The following is a 17,209-nucleotide window of genomic DNA, read 5'->3' as shown; positions in this document are numbered from 1 at the left end:
AACAGGCATAAACCAAGACTTTGAGCCCCAGCCTGGCAGCGCCTGGCAGGACGGAGTGGTGGCTCTGAGGCGAGGGATCTGCACTGGTAATCAGAAGGTAGCCTGTTCAAATCCCGTAAAACGTCAAAAGTGACAACTCCACTGGGTACTTGAGCAACTGCCCCGTCCCGGGTATGACGTTAATCTGCATCCAGCCCTGCATGTAGGCCCTCCAACCTAGGGGTTGGTGGCAGAATTGGCACTCCAGCCACCATTTAAAGCCTCACCCTGTTCCATTCCATCTAAACTGGTGTGGTCATGAGGTGTCACCCTTTGAATGGCTGCACTCGGGTCCTAATCTGGGATTCTGAGTTGGTGGATGCAGCAATGCACTGTATCAGCGCCTGCTCCTAGGGGCTGAGATATAACAGACGAGGGTCCGGGCCTGCTTCTCACTCCGCTTTCGGCCTCTTTGTAAAATAAACCAGAAGTGTAGTACCACACTTAAGTCCTGCTTCAGTCAACTTCAGCGCAAGTGTTTGTGTGACACTGCGGTCATCGGTGGTTCTTGATGCCACGGACTGAAGGATGGACTGACGCCTTAACGTAAAACACCAGATATGCGAGCAGAAAGCATTCCGGTCCTATTGAGGTGGGAAGCGACCGATGGTGCAAACCTTACAGGCTAGTGACACTGCCCACCGTGGCATATGAAGCACATTGAAATTGCCGGACAGAAAGGTGACAATAAATGTACACATTTAGTGCAAAAAAACTAACAAAATGTCTCCAATAGGGATAGATGGGGGAATGTGTGCAGAAAAACCAAATTACACGGCAGGTGGCATCGAGTGCCTTTCCATAAGCAGCACAGTGCTCATGTTTTGAGAAAATACACAAATCTAGAGATAGAAAGAGCCAACTGCGGGCAGACCAGGCACAAAAGCAAAAACAGACTCCGTGTAAAATGCAAACAGAATGCCACCTGCTGCCAACTGTTTTGACCTCCCTGACAGCCTCGGTAAGCGAGGCACACATTCCTGTGATAACAGGAATACGAAGAAAAACAAGGCGATGTCTTCTCTCGGTGGCAAAGTGGGTAGCGCAGACCTGAGGTTCACTTCCCGGGTCCTCCCTGCGTGGATGTTCTCCCCATGTCTGCGTGGGTTTCCTCCCACGGTCCACAGACATGCAGGTTAGATGGAATGGTGATTCTAAATTATCCCTAGTGTGTGTGTGTTTGTGTGTGTCCTGCGGTGGGTTGGCACCCTGCCAGGGATTGGTTCCTACCTTGTGCCCTGTGTTGGCTGGGATTGGCTCCAGCAGACCCCCGTGGCCCTGTGTTCGGATTCAGCAGGTTGGAAAATGGATGGATAGTTTTGTACAATGCTATATACTGTATACCCTGCCATTCTATCTTAAACTCTGAAGTGCATTGAGCATGGAAAGGCGCTATATAAATAAAATGTATTATTATTATTAAGGTGCCATCTGCTCAGTGCTTTTATTAAAGTAATTCAAGAAAAAAAAAAAAAAAGTGTTCAAAAAGCGCAGTGTGCAGTTCCCAAATAAACAAATAATCCAATTAAAACAATTAAATCAATCCATGAAATCCCGGTGGTGGGTAAGTGTCCTTTTCTAAAAGCCCGGGCGTGTTGCTCTTTTAACTGAAGGCTCCCCTGCTTATCCCGTACGGGCCTCGCAGCAGAGGAGTCCCCCTACTGACCTTCCGGGTCCCTGTCGTCCCATGGCTATGGTAAGGCTCCCTCTCTCCGGGCCCAGGCCAGGGTCCCCAAAGGCCATGGAGGCTCACAATGGGCCTCTCAAGTCCAAATCTCAGACTCCTCTGCTTGCCCGCCTGGGCTTCTGCGGACACCTGATCACTCCACTACTACTACAGCAGACCCCCCTGGGCGATGGCTGCATGTTCCTCTCCAGGGGATGCCTTGAGCATGGGACAGGGGCTATAGGAATAAAATGTATTATTATTATTATCATCTTGTCACTTCTTCAATTCAACTAACTTTCTTTATCTAAAGACCTCCAAATCTTTACTTCCTCCTTACTTAAAAAGCGCTTCCTCTTTTCTTTCCCCACCAACGTTCTCGAGTGCTGCAAGAAATTTGCTCAATTCATCTTGTGGATGTCATGTGATGATGTGGAATCCTAGGATGCCATTCCTGATAACTCTGCTCTGCTCAGGAATTAAACGTCTCTGTTTCCTGTTCTGCTTGATCAACACGCGCCCTTTGACCTCTGGAAGGCACCAGCGCCCTCTGTTCTGCACACATGGCAGTGCAACTCCCTGACTGTAATTGTGTCCTACAGTGTGATCAGGAGCTTCCTTGGAACTTCAAATGTATAAATCTCATGGATTTCTTATTGCACACGTCCTGAAGGTTGACACATGTTCTGCCACCAGAACTATGGCAACAGTTATGGCGTACGTAGAAAGGATTTTTAAAATAGTAGAAGATGCCATATTAAATCAGAAGTGCCACCATGACCCTTATTTAATCTCTTAACAGAGCAGTACTCCAGCTGCAGACAGTCACCAAAACTACTGTAGTATGTGAGTGAGTACCATGGCGGACAGCATGACCTCTGGGTACAATGGAAGGTGCCAGGGGATGGACAAGCAGAAAACTGGAGGCCAGGAGCAGTTAAATCTCCCACCATACGTTAGGTGGCAGTGGTTCCCTGGAGGCGTCCCAGTTTGGACACCCACAAGGGTTCATGGAAACTGGAGTCCGGAAGTTCAACCCTGTCTGGGGTCCCTGGGTGCTGCAAGGGGGCACTGTTGGGAGAGGACTATCCTGATTCCCGAAAAGTACTCCCCACAAGTCACGTCAAGTCACCAGGAGCCATACCGGGTCCAGCATAAAATAAGCCGGGCAACACTCAACTGCAGGTGGAAGGAGAGGATAGGCGTCCATTGTATGATTTATTGGCTGTGCTTTATTGTAAAAAGGTGCTTGGAGGACTAAAAATGCATTATACTGTATGGACCTGTGACATTTCTGGATCTGGGGTTTGCATCTTGGTGGTACCCCCTCTGCTGGTTACACTTAAAAAAAATTTTGCAGGTCCCTGCTAAGCAAATGGCCAAAAATCCTGCCGACTACGCTACTTGTAATTGTTGCTTTTATGCTGGACCCGGAAATGCTTCTGGTGAGCTGGCACGACTACAGGGGAGAGTTTCCAGGTTGTAACGTTGGGAAACGGTTACAATGAAACCTAAAAGCCACATGAAACATGGAGGGTTCAGCCATTCACCCTACCAACATGCCAGCCATCACATAGAGCACCATCAGCAAGCTGTCTGATCAATGCTACTTTGGCTCAAAAGAATTGAATCACAGGTTGAGCCAGGCCTCTTAGCCACAACGTTTGTCACAGATGACTCCTGCATTAATGGAGTGTCACTGCTCATTGTTAACATAAGCAGCGCCATTCTCACTAGGTGCCCTTATTGCGATACGAGGGCAGTCAAGAGCTTAGAGTCCACTATGACTCCTAAATCCTTCTCATAAGGCGTACTTTCGATTTTCCGACCTCCCATTGTGTATGCAGACCTAAACTTAGTGTTAATCTCAGTTCTTTTAATCTTTCCTCATAACTCATCCCCTGTAGCCCTGAATCAGCCTGGTTGCTCTTCTCTAGACCTTCTCTAGTGCTGCTTTGTCCTTTTTGTAGCCTGGAGACCAAAACTGCCCACAGGACTCCAGATGAGGCCTCACCAGTGTGTTATAAAGCTTGAGCAGAACCTCCTGTGACTTGTACTCCACACATCAAGGCGCTATATAACCTGCCATTCTGTTAGCCTTCTTAATGGCTTCTGAACAGTTGATGTTGTCGAGTCCACTACGACTCCTAAATCATTCTTATAAGGCGTACTTTTGATTTTCACACCTCCCATTGTGTATTCAGATCTAAAAAGACCTAAACTTAATGCAAGTGTTAGGCTCAGCTTTGGGTTGAAATGAAAAGTGACACGAGATTTAGCTGGACTAACTCCCTTCATCATTTTAAACCCTTCAGTCAGGTCTCCTCTTCATCTCCTTAAGGCTCAGCTCTTTGAATCTTTCCTCATAACTCATCCCCTGTAGTCCTGAATCAGCCTAGTCGCTCTTTTCTGGACCTTCTCTAGTTCTGCTATGTCTGGTGGGCCCAAAACTGCTCCCAGGACTCCAGATGAGGCCTCACCAGTGTGTTATAAAGCTTGAGCAGAACCTCCTGTGACTTGTACTCCACACGTCAAGGCGCTATATAACTTGACATTCCGTTAGCCTTCTTAATGGCTTCTGAACACTGTCAGTTGATTGTGTTGAGTCCACTGTGACTCCTAAATCCTTCTCATAAGGTGTACTCTCAATTTCCAGACCACCCATTGTGTATTCAGACTTAACAAGACGTAAACTTAATGCAAGTGTTAATCTCCGCTCTTTGAATCTTTCCTCATAACTCATCCCCTGTAGCCCTGCATCAGCCGAGTTGCTCTTCTCTGGACCTTCTCCAGTGCTGTTGTGTCCTTTTTGTAGCCTGGAGACCAAAACTGCACACAGGACTCCAGATGAGGCCTCATCAGTGCGTTATAAAGCTTGAGCAGAACCTCCTGTGACTTGTACTGCACACATCAAGGCGCTATATAACCTGACATTCTGTTAGCTTTCTTCATGGCTTCTAAACACTGCCTGGAAATTGTCAAGTCCACTATGACTCCTAAATTCTTCATATATGGTGTACTTTTGATTTTCAGATGTCCCATTGTATATTCAAACCTCACATGTTTATTTCCTATGTGTAATTCTTTACATTTACTGACATTAAATTTCATCGTCCACAAATCTGCCCAAGCCTGTCTGCTATCCAAGACCCTCTGTGATGATTCAACAGATTCCAGATTATTTGCTAATCCTCCTATCTTGGTATCATTGGCAAACTTAACCAGTTTGTTACTTATATTCTTATCTAAATCATTTATAGATATTAAAAAACAGAAACAGCTCCCGATCACTGAGCCCTGCTGTTCACCACTCTTAACATCAGCCAGTTCTAAGAAAGTTCCTGATGAATTCGACACTTGTAACCATCACAGTATTAGAAGTTTGCTGCCAAGAAGGTTGCATGACGTCTATAATTCTCCTAACATAATCGCACTATGTAATGTCAGCCACCTGTACAGCTCGACCAGCACAAAGTCCCCATCTAATACCACAGATTGTGTAAAGAGACGAGTCCCGCTAAACCTCGTGCCAAGGAAACAAAAGCGTCCTTGATCTAAAATGAGAAGTGGCAGCAAACAAAGGCCGTTTAAAGATCAAGGAAGGGGAATTCTCGAGTCAGCTCATTCTCGACAAAAATGGAACTACACACACACACACACACGAGACAACGGCCAGCAGCTTCACGTGACAGGAGACGCCAGTGTGATCAACAAGAACGTCTCTTCACAAACAAAACTGCCTGTCATTAATTAATTTCCCGAGTATCAGTTAAAACTGTTGTGTATTTTAGTTTTCATTATTTTTTATCTTTTTATGTTTAGTTTTACTTCTCATTTGTTATTTGTATTCTGGTCCTTTAAAAATGTGCCTCCTTTCCCTGTGTTTTGTGGGAGGAGCCTCCCCTCAGGAGGCCCTGATGTCACAACTGCTGACTCCTCCTCCTGGCTATTTATCTCCAGTCAGAAGGGAGAGCCAGCAGTCGAGTGTTTCATTTATTTGCCTGGCAGATGTTTTCTTTTTCCCCCAAAGTGACTTACAAAAAAGGGTCACTCTCCTTTGGATGTCACTTTTTGGACACGTGCAACCAAAACAGTGCATAGGGGCACAATGCACCCCCTGAGCTGGCTCCGTCCACCTACATTATACATTTCCATTTATTCACTTAGCAGATGCTACAAAAAGAGGTCGACATAATCAAGTACACATCAGTCCTGGGGGGCTGTTTGGGAATAAGTGGGATGGGACAAGGTGACAAAACTGATCACCACAAGTGAAGAGCTCAGAAAAAAAATACGAGCGCATTACAAGTCCTAGGTAACAAAACCATCGGTTAGATCGAAATTCGACAAACGAGAGACGTCAAACGCTTCTTAGTCATGATGGAGGTGGGCAGCTCGTTCCACCAGCCAGGAGCCACACATGAAAAGAGTCTGCAGTGAGATTTGACACCACGAGGTGGTGGTGTCACCCGATGCCATTCATCCACAGATCAGAGTGGGTGAGAAAGGGACAGAGGAGCTCAAAAATGTCTCCATATCCATAGCTTCAGACCCACTGACTGGATTAGGACGTAACAGTGGGCTGCAGTGAGCCCACGACCGGAGGACTTCACACGTGGATTGTGCCACACGAGTAGCATGAGATTTTTTTTTTTTTTTTTTTAAATTTTCATGGACACCTGACACTGCACAACAATTTTTTTTGAGAAGTCTTGCTCCCTGAACAGGTTTTGCTGATTGTGACAAGTACAGTGGGTATGGAAAGTATTCAGACCCCCTTCAATTTTTCACTCTTTGTCATATTGCAGCCATTTGCTAAAATCATTTAAATTAATTTTTTCCCTCATTAACGTACACACAGCAACCCATATTGACAGACAAAAAAAAGAATTTTTGAAATTGTTGCAGATTTATTAAAAATGAAAAACTGAACTTAAGGCCAACTCCCACATGGAGTTTGCTAAAAGACACCTGAAGGACTCTGAGATGGTGAGAAATAAGATTCTCTGGTCTGATGAGACCAAGATAGAACTTTTTGGCCTTAATTCTAAGCGGTGTGTGTGGAGACAACCAGGCACTGCTCATCACTTGTCCAATACAGTCCCCACAGTGAAGCATGGCGGTGGCAGCATCATGCTGTGGGGGTGTTTTTCAGCTGCAGGGACAGGACGACTGGTTGCAATCCAGGGAAAGATGAATGCGGCCAAGTACAGGGATATCCTGGACAAAAACCTTCTCCAGAGTGCTAAGGACCTCAGACTGGGCCGAAGGTTTACCTTCCAACAAGACAATGACCCTAAGCACACAGCTAAAATAACGAAGGAGTGGCTTCACAACAACTCTGTGACTGTTCTTGAATGGCCCAGCCAGAGCCCTGACTTAAACCCAATTGAGCATCTCTGGAGAGACCTAAAAATGGCTGTCCACCAACGTTTACCATCCAACCTGACAGAACTGGAGAGGATCTGCAAGGAGGTATGGCAGAGGATCCCCAAATCCAGGTGTGAAAAACTTGTTGCATCTTTCCCAAGAAGACTCATGGCTGTATTAGCTCAAAAGGGTGCTTCTACTAAATACTGAGCAAAGGGTCTGAATACTTAGGACCATGTGATATTTCAGTTCTTCTTTTTTAATAAATCTGCAACAATTTCAAAAATTCTTTTTTTTGTCTGTCAATATGGGGTGCTGTGTGTACATTAATGAGGGAAAAAATTAATTTAAATGATTTTAGCAAATGGCTGCAATATAACAAAGAGTGAAAAATTGAAGGGGGTCTGAATACTTTCCGTACTCACTGTACGTACTGGGTATGCATAAATATAGTTTTGGTTTTAATGCATCACGTAGGAACTCTGAGAAATAGACATTTACAGTAAGTATTCACAGCCTTTGCTCAATACTTTGTCGATGCACCTTTGGCAACAATTCCAGCCTCAAGTCTTTTTGACTATGATGCCACAAGCTTGGCACACCTATCCTTGGCCAGTTTGGCCCATTCCTCTTTGCAGCACCTCTCAAGCTCCATCAGGTTGGATGGGAAGCGTCGGTGCACAGCCATTTTAAGATCTCTCCAGAGATGTTCAATCAGATTCAAGTCTGGGCTCTGGCTGGGCCACTCAAGGACATTCACAGAGTTGTCCTGAAGCCACTCCTTTGATATCTTGGCTGTGTGCTTAGGGTCGTTGTCCTGCTGAAAGATGAACCGTCGCCCCAGTCTGAGGTCAAGAGCGCTCTGGAGAAGGTTTTCATCCAGGATGTCTCTGTACATTGCTGCAGTCATCTTTCCCTTTATCCTGACTAGTCTCCCAGTTCCTGCCGCTGAAAAACATCCCCACAGCATGATGCTGCCACCACCATGCTTCACTGTAGGGATGGTATTGACCTGGTGATGAGCGCTGCCTGGTTTCCTCCAAATGTGACGCCTGGCATTCACACCAAAGAGTTCAATCTTTGTCTCATCAGACCAGAGAATTTTCTTTCTCATGGTCTGAGAGTCCTTCAGGTGCCTTTTGGCAAACTCCAGGCGGGCTGCCATGTGCCTTTTACTAAGGAGTGGCTTCTGTCTGGCCACTCTACCATACAGGCCTGATTGGTGGATTGCTGCAGAGATGGTTGTCCTTCTGGAAAGTTCTCCTCTCTCCACAGAGGACCTCTGGAGCTCTGACAGAGTGACCATGGGGTTCTTGGTCACCTCCCTGACTAAGGCCCTTCTCCCCCGATCGCTCAGTATAGATGGCCAGCCAGCTCTAGGAAGAGTCCTGGTGGTTTCAAACTTCTTCCACTTATGGATGATGGAGGCCACTGTGCTCATTGGGACCTTCAGAGCAGCAGAAATTTTTCTGTAACCTTCCCCAGATTTGTGCCTTGAGACAATCCTGTCTCGGAGGTCTACAGACAATTCCTTTGACTTCATGCTTGGTTTGTGCTCTGACATGAACTGTCAACTGTGGGACCTTCTATAGACAGGTGTGTGTCTTTCCAAATCATGTCCAATCCACTGAATTTACCACAGGTGGACTCCAATGAAGCTGCAGAAACATCTCAAGGATGATCAGTGGAAACAGGAGGCACCTGAGCTCAATTTGGAGCTTCATGGCAAAGGCTGTGAATACTTATGGACATGGGATTTCTCAATTTTTTTTATTTTTAATAAATTTGCAAAAACCTCAAGTAAACTTTTTTCATGTTGTCATTATGGGGTGTTGTGTGTAGAATTCTGAGTAAAAAAATGAATTTAATCCATTTTGGAATAAGGCTGTAACATAACAAAATGTGGAAAAAGTGATGAAGCGCTGTGAATACTTACCGGATGCACTGTATATGTTTATATGTAGTCCTATTTATGTTTCGCATAAGCTATTAAATTCAACAGAATTCAAAGTGTTTTGCTCCCGATTTTCTTTTCTATTCAATGTCTGGTACATCAGGTTGCAGTGTCCAACAGCAGTCAGCAAGCATTGACGGATTCCTGTTGCCCTGGTATCGTCTCTCCATTGTAGAAATGTCTTGGGGGATCGGAGAGCTACCGGACCAGAAAAGAAGGAGCTGCATCTGCTGGTAGGCCGACTCCCCTGTTGCGGGGTCCAAATGGGAGAAGTAGGGGAGCCGCCAGTAGAAGAACGTACCCGACTTTAGTTTTTAAGAAAGACTGCCTCCAGCGTTTCTGACCTCGTTTTAAAAGGATTTTCCTATTGTGTTTTTAACCTCCACAGATTGGATTATTTATCTGAAGATCTGAGAGACACTGCACTTATTTACTTGAACACTGTTTTCATTTTCTTGATTTTTAATAAAAACACTTCACACTTTTTGCACCATCCCCTTGCTTTGTTGTGTCTCACTGTCCAGCTCATCGGTGATGTTACCGACGGTGTCGGGTTCGAGGGCTCCCAGAGTTAAGATGGGAGCATGGAGCAGAACCCACGTCGTCACAAGAGCCACCTCACTCCATTCAGGGAGGCTGGAGGCAGAGGACGGAGCGAAGACGTGAAGAAGGAAAGAAAGAAAGAGAAAGAAAAGGACCGCGTTGTAGCTGGTTGGTGATGATGCGGTGCTGTAAAGGGCAGAAGATAAAAGAATAAAACGTGTGTGTTTTGGACTCGTGTGTCCAGTTTCTGTCTGGGTCCGGGCTGATTCTCCACACACCTTGACTTCCATCTTTATCGCTCCTGGTACGGACCAAGTCAACATGTCCCGATGTTCAGAGATCAACAGCTACAGTAAATGCTGTCAACTCATCCATCACGATTCCATCATGAAACCTCCAGTGGACTCGATGGCAGATTTAGGTATGGGTGACATGGGCCAACCTGCACCATAAAAGTTCAGAATGGTGATTACAGCCGAGCGCCATTTGTGAGTGCTGTGCAGAGTGGTGGCAGGACCTCTGTGTTGTGCCCAGTTGATTCTGGGATCCCTCAGGGGGTCTGTTCTGCTCCTACTCTGTTCAATGCCTGGGTGTTGGGCAGAGTCGTGGGGTCCAGCGGCTGGGGGGCATCTGTAGGTGAAGAAAGATTTCACGGATCCTGACTTTGCGGAGGATGCTGTGATCTTCACAGAGTCAATGGAAGCCTTGATTGGGGGTCTCGAGAGACTGAGTGTGGAGTCTGAGGATCCGGGCTTGTGAGTATCCTGATAAAAACCAAAGCGCCAGGCCTTTAATGACCTCTCGGGCACAGCCATCAGCAGTGTGTCTGCCTGAGGAGAGAGTGTCGACCTCGTCATCGAGAGGTTTATTTACCTTGGCGGTGACATTCATGTGACTCTTCTTATGAAGTCAGTAGACGAAGTGAGAGAGCATGGGGGGTCAGAGGTCACCACAAAGGGGTGTGTGGCGCTCCCGATGTCTGCAAAAGGACGAAGGTCCAAGTCTTTAGAGTCCTGGTGCTTCCTGTCTATGAGACATGGACGCTATCCAGTGACCCGAGACGAAGACTGGACTTTCGGGTCTCTCCAGAAAATCCTTGGGTACCGCTGGTTTGACTTTGTGTTGCTCATGGAGTCCCGAATGAGGCACATGGCATGCATTGTGAAGGAGCGTCAGTGACGGCACTACGGCCAGGTGCCGTGATTACCCGAGGGCGATCCTCATTGTTGAGGACCCGAGTGGCTGGACCAGGCCAAGGGGTCGCCCACGTAACACTTGGCTGCAGCGGATAGAGGGTCATTTCCGGAGGGTGGGACTGGACCGCATGTCTGCCTGGGGGGTTGCCAACCGGGATCCCCAGTTGTTTTGTCGTGTAGTGGGTGTGGCAATGCGCAGTACATGGCATGCTCCCCAACTTGACTTTCATCCATCCATTTTCCAACCCGCTGAATCCGAACACAGGGTCACGGGGGTCTGCTGGAGCCAACCCCAGCCAACACAGGGCACAAGGCAGGAACCAATCCCGGGCAGGGTGCCAACCCACCGCAGCCCAACTTGACTTGACATTTGTAAAAGTTAAGGGGCACAGAGAGGGGCGCGCCATTTATATAACTACACTGTGGACAGCAGCAGTTGTCAGGGTCCAATACTGAGTACCTGCTAGGGCATCGAGGGACATCGAGGGACATTGAAGGCTGTACCCCCCCCCCCCCCAACCCCCAAAAATCCCACCTAGGCCTCCAAATGGGCTTCAACTGGCACTGACTGGAATGCCAAATGATATGAAATCTTCCACCATCTTCCACTTCTGCTGTCGACTCACAGCATCTGTAAAGTCCTCACAGTGGGACCGCCGATGTGTGCCAAGGCAAATAAGTTGTGAATTAAAAAAAATAAAAGGGGGGGGGGGGGGTAGACACAGCATCGTCGTCATCCTCGCGTTTGCACATTCGGCGGACATTTCAGAGGAACACACATTCCTGCCACTTGCTTCTTGGCAGCTTTCCATGGCACAGCATCAGAGGAGAGAATTCAAGATGCCTGCTGCTGCTTCCGACTTCCTTGCCTTTGCTTTTATCCTTTAATTCTTTGTGGTGTTCAGTTGTGCCGCAATGTCCCTTTGTGACTGACGCTAATTCTTCTGCTTTGGCTGACGGGAATGCTAAATGTGGTCGGAGTCCATTTAAAAAGAGTAAAATGAGGCTTTGTAAGGAATGGAGGGGCATTATAAAGAAAGGGAGCTAAAAAGACGAAGCTGAATCATCACTGCCATGGACTCGGACTGATCAAGCAGCTCACACCCCATCGAGTGACTTGTCAATCCACACAATCGGACTTCTACAGGCGTCTGCCCACAACCGAACAACACACCGCTGCCAATTCATGGCACGTCCTGTTAACACATTAGTGAAAAAAAAGTGGTGACTGGCACTTCTGCAAAACCTTCGCGCTTCATAAATTCGTACAGAATGGGGGGGGGGGGGGGGGGGAAGAAACAAAAAGCAAAACCTCTACGCGTATTTAAGAAACGCCACACGGGACTGTCCCACACATTCACATTACTGCCGATAAAATAAATATTTCATTTGTGTCGAGTTCTGACTCAGCAGCCACACAGAGGGCAACCAATCCTGGCCGGGGTATTGGCCCATCACACCACACACATGCCAGGGTGGGCAGACACTGCATCCACATGTCCAACCCGCCAGGTGCCAAATGTGCCAAATGGCCCTGACCAGACCTTTGTGACCTTTGCGATTTATACAAGAGTTGCAGGCTTCTAGAAACTTCTTTTCTCCAAGTATTTCATTATAGTGGTACGGTATGTTCCTCTGCGCCACTCCAAACCCCTAACTGGCACCTGACATTGGGCATTTTAAGCAGGTAAGACAAGTTGCTACTTCCTGTCACTTTTCTTTTTGGTGTTTCAAATGTCTTCTGATGGTAAGACCTTCGTAAGGCTTCACAAGAAACTGAAATGGTCTGCTAATGAGAATATATGGGATTTAGGGGGCCATGGTGGTCTGTTTTATTTAATACGTGTGGGCCCTCAACAATGAGGATCCTGTGAGCCGGATCACCCTCGGGTAATCGCGCCACATGGCCGTAGTGCCGTAACTGATTGCAGGTCATGTGTCTCATTCGGGACTCCGTGAGCAACACAAAGTCAAACCAGCGGCCCCCACCCCAAGGATTCTCTGAAGACACACCAAAGGAGTCCAGTCTTCATCTCAGGTCACTGGAGAGCAAACAGGGAGAGCCAGGACTCTAAAGACTTGGACCTTCATCCTTTTACAGAGATATCAGGAGTGCCACACACCCCTTTGTGGTGACCTCATGACCCCCAAATCATTGTATTGACTTCATAGGAAGAGTCACCAGAGTCATGAACATCACTGCCGAGGTAAGTAAACCTCTCAAGGACGAGGTCCACTCTCTCCGCCTTGGACCTTCATTCTTTTCAGAGATATCAGGACCATCACACACCCCCTTTCCAGTGACCTCAAGACCACCCATGCTCTCCCAGTCCATCTACTGACTTCATAGGAAGACTTGGCGGAGACACAAATGTCACTGCCAAGGTAACGATAAGTCAAGCAAAATGACACCCTTAAAACTAAAAAGATTACAATATGTGGGCTTTCGTGGCAACTCAGGTCCCTTCTTCAGGCAAGATGTAAGCTTGCATACTGTAATCTTTTTAGCTAGCCAATAAAGAGTTTGCTTGACTTCTCACTACATCCTTATTGGCTAACACGGTACAACACCCTAATACTGCAGAGGTAAGTAAACCTCTCAATGATGAGGTCCACTCTCTCTGCAGACAGACACACTGCTGTGCCCAAGAGGTCATTAAAGGCCTGGATGTTGGTTTTTATCAGGACCCTCACAAGCCCAGACACTCAGACTCCTCCCTCAGTCTCTCGAGAGCCGCGATCAGAGCCTCCATTGACTCCATGAAGATCACAACATCATCAGCAAAGTCGAGATCAGTGAATCTCTCTAATATTCTAATGATGAATCATTCAGCTGCTATGCTGGAGACTTCAACCATCAGAACAAACAAACTCCTATTAGTGGGTTCCCTTCCTGCATACTACAAGCTGGACCTCCTGTGTTCAAATGGAAATGCACATACCGGTCAAACTACATTGAGCATTTTGGATTCTGACCCCATTTGTGGCCCTTCAGACCCTCACTTACAGGACAAAGGAGTCCAGTCTTTGTCTCAGGTCACTAGATAGCATCCATGTCTCACAAACAGGGAGCACCAGGACTCTAAGGACTTGAACCTTCGTCCATTTACAGAGATATCTTGAGTGCCACACACCCCTTTGTGGTGACCTCATGACCCCTAAATCATTCTATTGACTTCATAGGAAGAGTCACCAGAGTCATGAATGTCACTGCTGAGGTCAGTAAACCTCTCAATGAGGTCGACACTCTCTCTACAGACAGACACACTGCTGATGGCCGTGCCCAAGAGGTCATTAAACGCCTGGATCTTTGGTTTTTATCAGGACCCTCACAAGCCCAGACACTCAGACTCCTCCCTCAGTCTCTCGAGAGCCCCGATCAGAGCCTCCATTGACTCCGTGAAGATCACAGCATCATCAGCAAAGTCGAGATCAGTGAATCTCTTTAATATTCTAATGATGAATCATTCAGCTGCTATGCTGGAGACTTCAACCATCAGAACAAACAAACTCCTATTAGTGGGTTCCCTTCCTGCACACGACAAGCTGGACCTCCTCTATTCAAATGGAAATGCACATACCGGTTAACCTACATTGAGCATTTTGGATTCAGACCCCATTTGTGGCCCTTCAGACCCTCATTTACAGGCCAAAGGAGTCCAGTCTTCATCTCAGGTCACTGGATAGCATCCATGTCTCACAAACAGGGAGCACCAGGACACTAAAGACTTGGACCTTCATCCTTTTGTAGAGCTATCAGGACCACCATACACCCCTGTCCAGCAACCTCATGACCCCCCCATGCTCTCCCAATCCATCTACTGACTTCATAGGAAGAGTCACCAGTCATGAATGTCACTACCGTGATCAGTAAACATCTCAATGACGAGGTCCACTCTCTCTGCAGGCAGACACACTGCTGTGCCCAAGAGGTCATTAAACGCCTGGATCTTTGGTTTTTATCAGGACCTTCACAAGCCCAGACACTCTGACCCCTCCCTCAGTTTCTCGAGAGCCCTGATCAGAGCCTCCATGGACTCCATGAAGATCACAGCATCGTCAGCAAAGTCGAGATCAGTGAATCTCTCTAATATTCTAATGATGAACTAGGGGGCTCCGCCCCCTGCTCGCTTCGCTCGCCAACCCCTGGTTTTGGGAATGACAAAGAGCGTGATGTATGAATGAGATATAGAATAGTGTGACGGTGTAGATGATGCAAATAGAAAGCAAACAATAAAGTGTGTGGCACAGTGTAAAGGTTTATTTGAAAATTTCTTTGTACACGCCGTTTAAGTGTAAAAGGTAATTCCAGCTCAGAACTTGTAAGGTCATTTAAAATGGTTATTGTTGTGATCAGAGTCAAGTTTGTCAGAGCTTAGAAAGAGTTGTGTCTCTCCAGGAAGTAATGGAATGACTTGGGTATTAATGTTTTCCATATTAATATTTTTTGGACATAATATAGTGCGTTGTGTTAAAAGGGGCATTTGGTCTAATGAGATTGCTGTTCGAAATCTCTCTGTAACTAAGTTGTCGCAGATAAAGGCTTGAGGAATTGTAATAATATGTGGCTGAAGTCCATCTGTATTGGTGAGTGTACCATCTCTCAGTTGTAATAAGCAATTGTTATGATCTGGTTCTGGACATCGTATCTTTTTTACTAACTGTATCTTTTGAAAGCAATGCCAATTGTCTGCGTATTTTAAGGTGCACTGAACAATAGCTGAGTGCATGGCATCTGGAAGAATAGCTAAGCACTGTCTAAAATCTCCTCCTCATAAAAGTACCTTTCCTCCAAATCGAATATTATTATTCATAAACGTTTGTAGAAGTTTATGAATGGTGTTGAGTAAGTGACTTTATGCCATTGTACATTCATCAATAAACAACATTTTTTCAAGACGGATGTCACGTGCAGTGCCACCGTTAATGTTCATAGTGGATACCGATTTGTAGGATCTAATGTAGTTGATAAAGATTTCACTTTCAGGTACATCGTCAGTTATAAGCTTCTGTAGATATTCAGTATATGAATGTAAAGAAGGCAGTCTAATTTGACCCTTTTGACAACAACGTGTAAATGTATAACTTGTATTTCCAGTTGTTTCTTCAGGGAAGTGAACTGAATGACAATGATTGCAAATGACATTCATTAATCCGAATGAATTTTCCTGGTGTATGTTTTGCTTGTGCCGTTTGAGAGGCGCGTTGTTGCATGTGTAGTATTTGGGACATGTTGTTTTGGAGCTGTAATCGATTTGCCTGTGCTGTGTGAGAAGCCCGTTGTAGCCTTCGCTGCCATTAACGTATGTCTGAGACGGGAGGTGTTTCGTTTTGAATCCGTGCCTGTTGCGATGCAGCACTTTGATTGATAGATTGCGTAATGTGGATCTAGGATGTAGATTTGTGCATATTTGCGTTGTTGATTTGTTTCAGGGTGCACTGTTCCAATGCGATGCAGTATTTGTGCACATATGGGAAAGTAGTATGGGCCATTGCCTTTTGGTGGCCTGATATTTACTAAAAGCAAATGAACTATTGTAGGATCTAATGCAGTTCATAAAGTTTTTACTTTTAGGTACATCGTTAGTTAGAAGCTTTAGTTGAGCTTTGCGTTTTTGGAGTCGAGACATTTTTTCTTTTCGAAATATGGATAAGTAATAAGGAGAATTGCACTCACTGTTAATATGGAGCCTTTTCTGCGGTTGAACGGTTAATAGTGCCTTATTGTAATGAGATCCACCTATGCCGCATAGCCGTCTATTTTGTTGTTTCTTTCGTTTTCGTGTGTTTGTTCCTGTTATCCTTTCCTTTTCGTTTTGTACCCGTGACCGTGTATTCATGACTTGTTTCTTTCTCAGCATGCGAAATATGGATAAGTAATAAGAAGGATCGCAGTCACTGTTAATATGTTTCTTTTTCTGCAGTTGAACGGTTAATAGTGCTTTATTGTAAGGAGATCCACCAATGCTGACACCTATGCTGTGTAGTGTGAAGGTGCTGACGTTCACTTTAGAATATGTGGCTTTGGGTGTCACTTCTTATGGATGTGTGTGTGTGTGTGTGTGTGGGGGGGGTTGAGGATTGTTGTCGCGCGAGCGTCTTCTTTCTTTTTGTGTTCCTGTGTCTTGTTGAATCCCCCTCTTTGTGTGTGTCCCGTCCCTTGCTTGTAGGGTCTGTGGGGTGGTTTTGTGTTCTTTTTTTTGTGTTCCATGGGCTTGTTGAATCCCCCTCTTGGTGTGTGTCCCGTCCGGTGCCTGTAGGGGGGGGGGGGTGCCTTGCTGTTGTGCGCGAGCCTCTTTTTTTTTTTTTTTTTTTTGTTTTTTTGGGTCTAGTTTCGTGTGCAATGTGTTTCGTGCTTTGCTTGCGTTTGAATACTTTTTTATGTGCCGTTTCCTTTTTTCGGTGCTCTTTGCGCCTCATTTCTCAATTTTTCCTGTGCTC

The 17,209-nt window shown here is 46.1% G+C and overlaps 1 protein-coding gene across 2 annotated transcripts in view; it reads right to left on the bottom strand.

Moving 5' to 3' along the window:
* chka (choline kinase alpha) overlaps positions 1–17,209 on the bottom strand; it is a 108,592-nt gene that overhangs the window by 63,269 nt on the left and 28,114 nt on the right. The gene's annotated exons all lie outside the window — the stretch shown is intronic.

Source organism: Erpetoichthys calabaricus, chromosome 2, assembly GCF_900747795.2.
Source record: "Erpetoichthys calabaricus chromosome 2, fErpCal1.3, whole genome shotgun sequence".
Classification (NCBI taxonomy): Eukaryota; Metazoa; Chordata; class Cladistia; order Polypteriformes; family Polypteridae; genus Erpetoichthys; species Erpetoichthys calabaricus.
The sequence above is the reverse complement of the archived record's forward strand: the minus strand, read 5'-3'. Positions and strand labels throughout refer to the sequence as shown.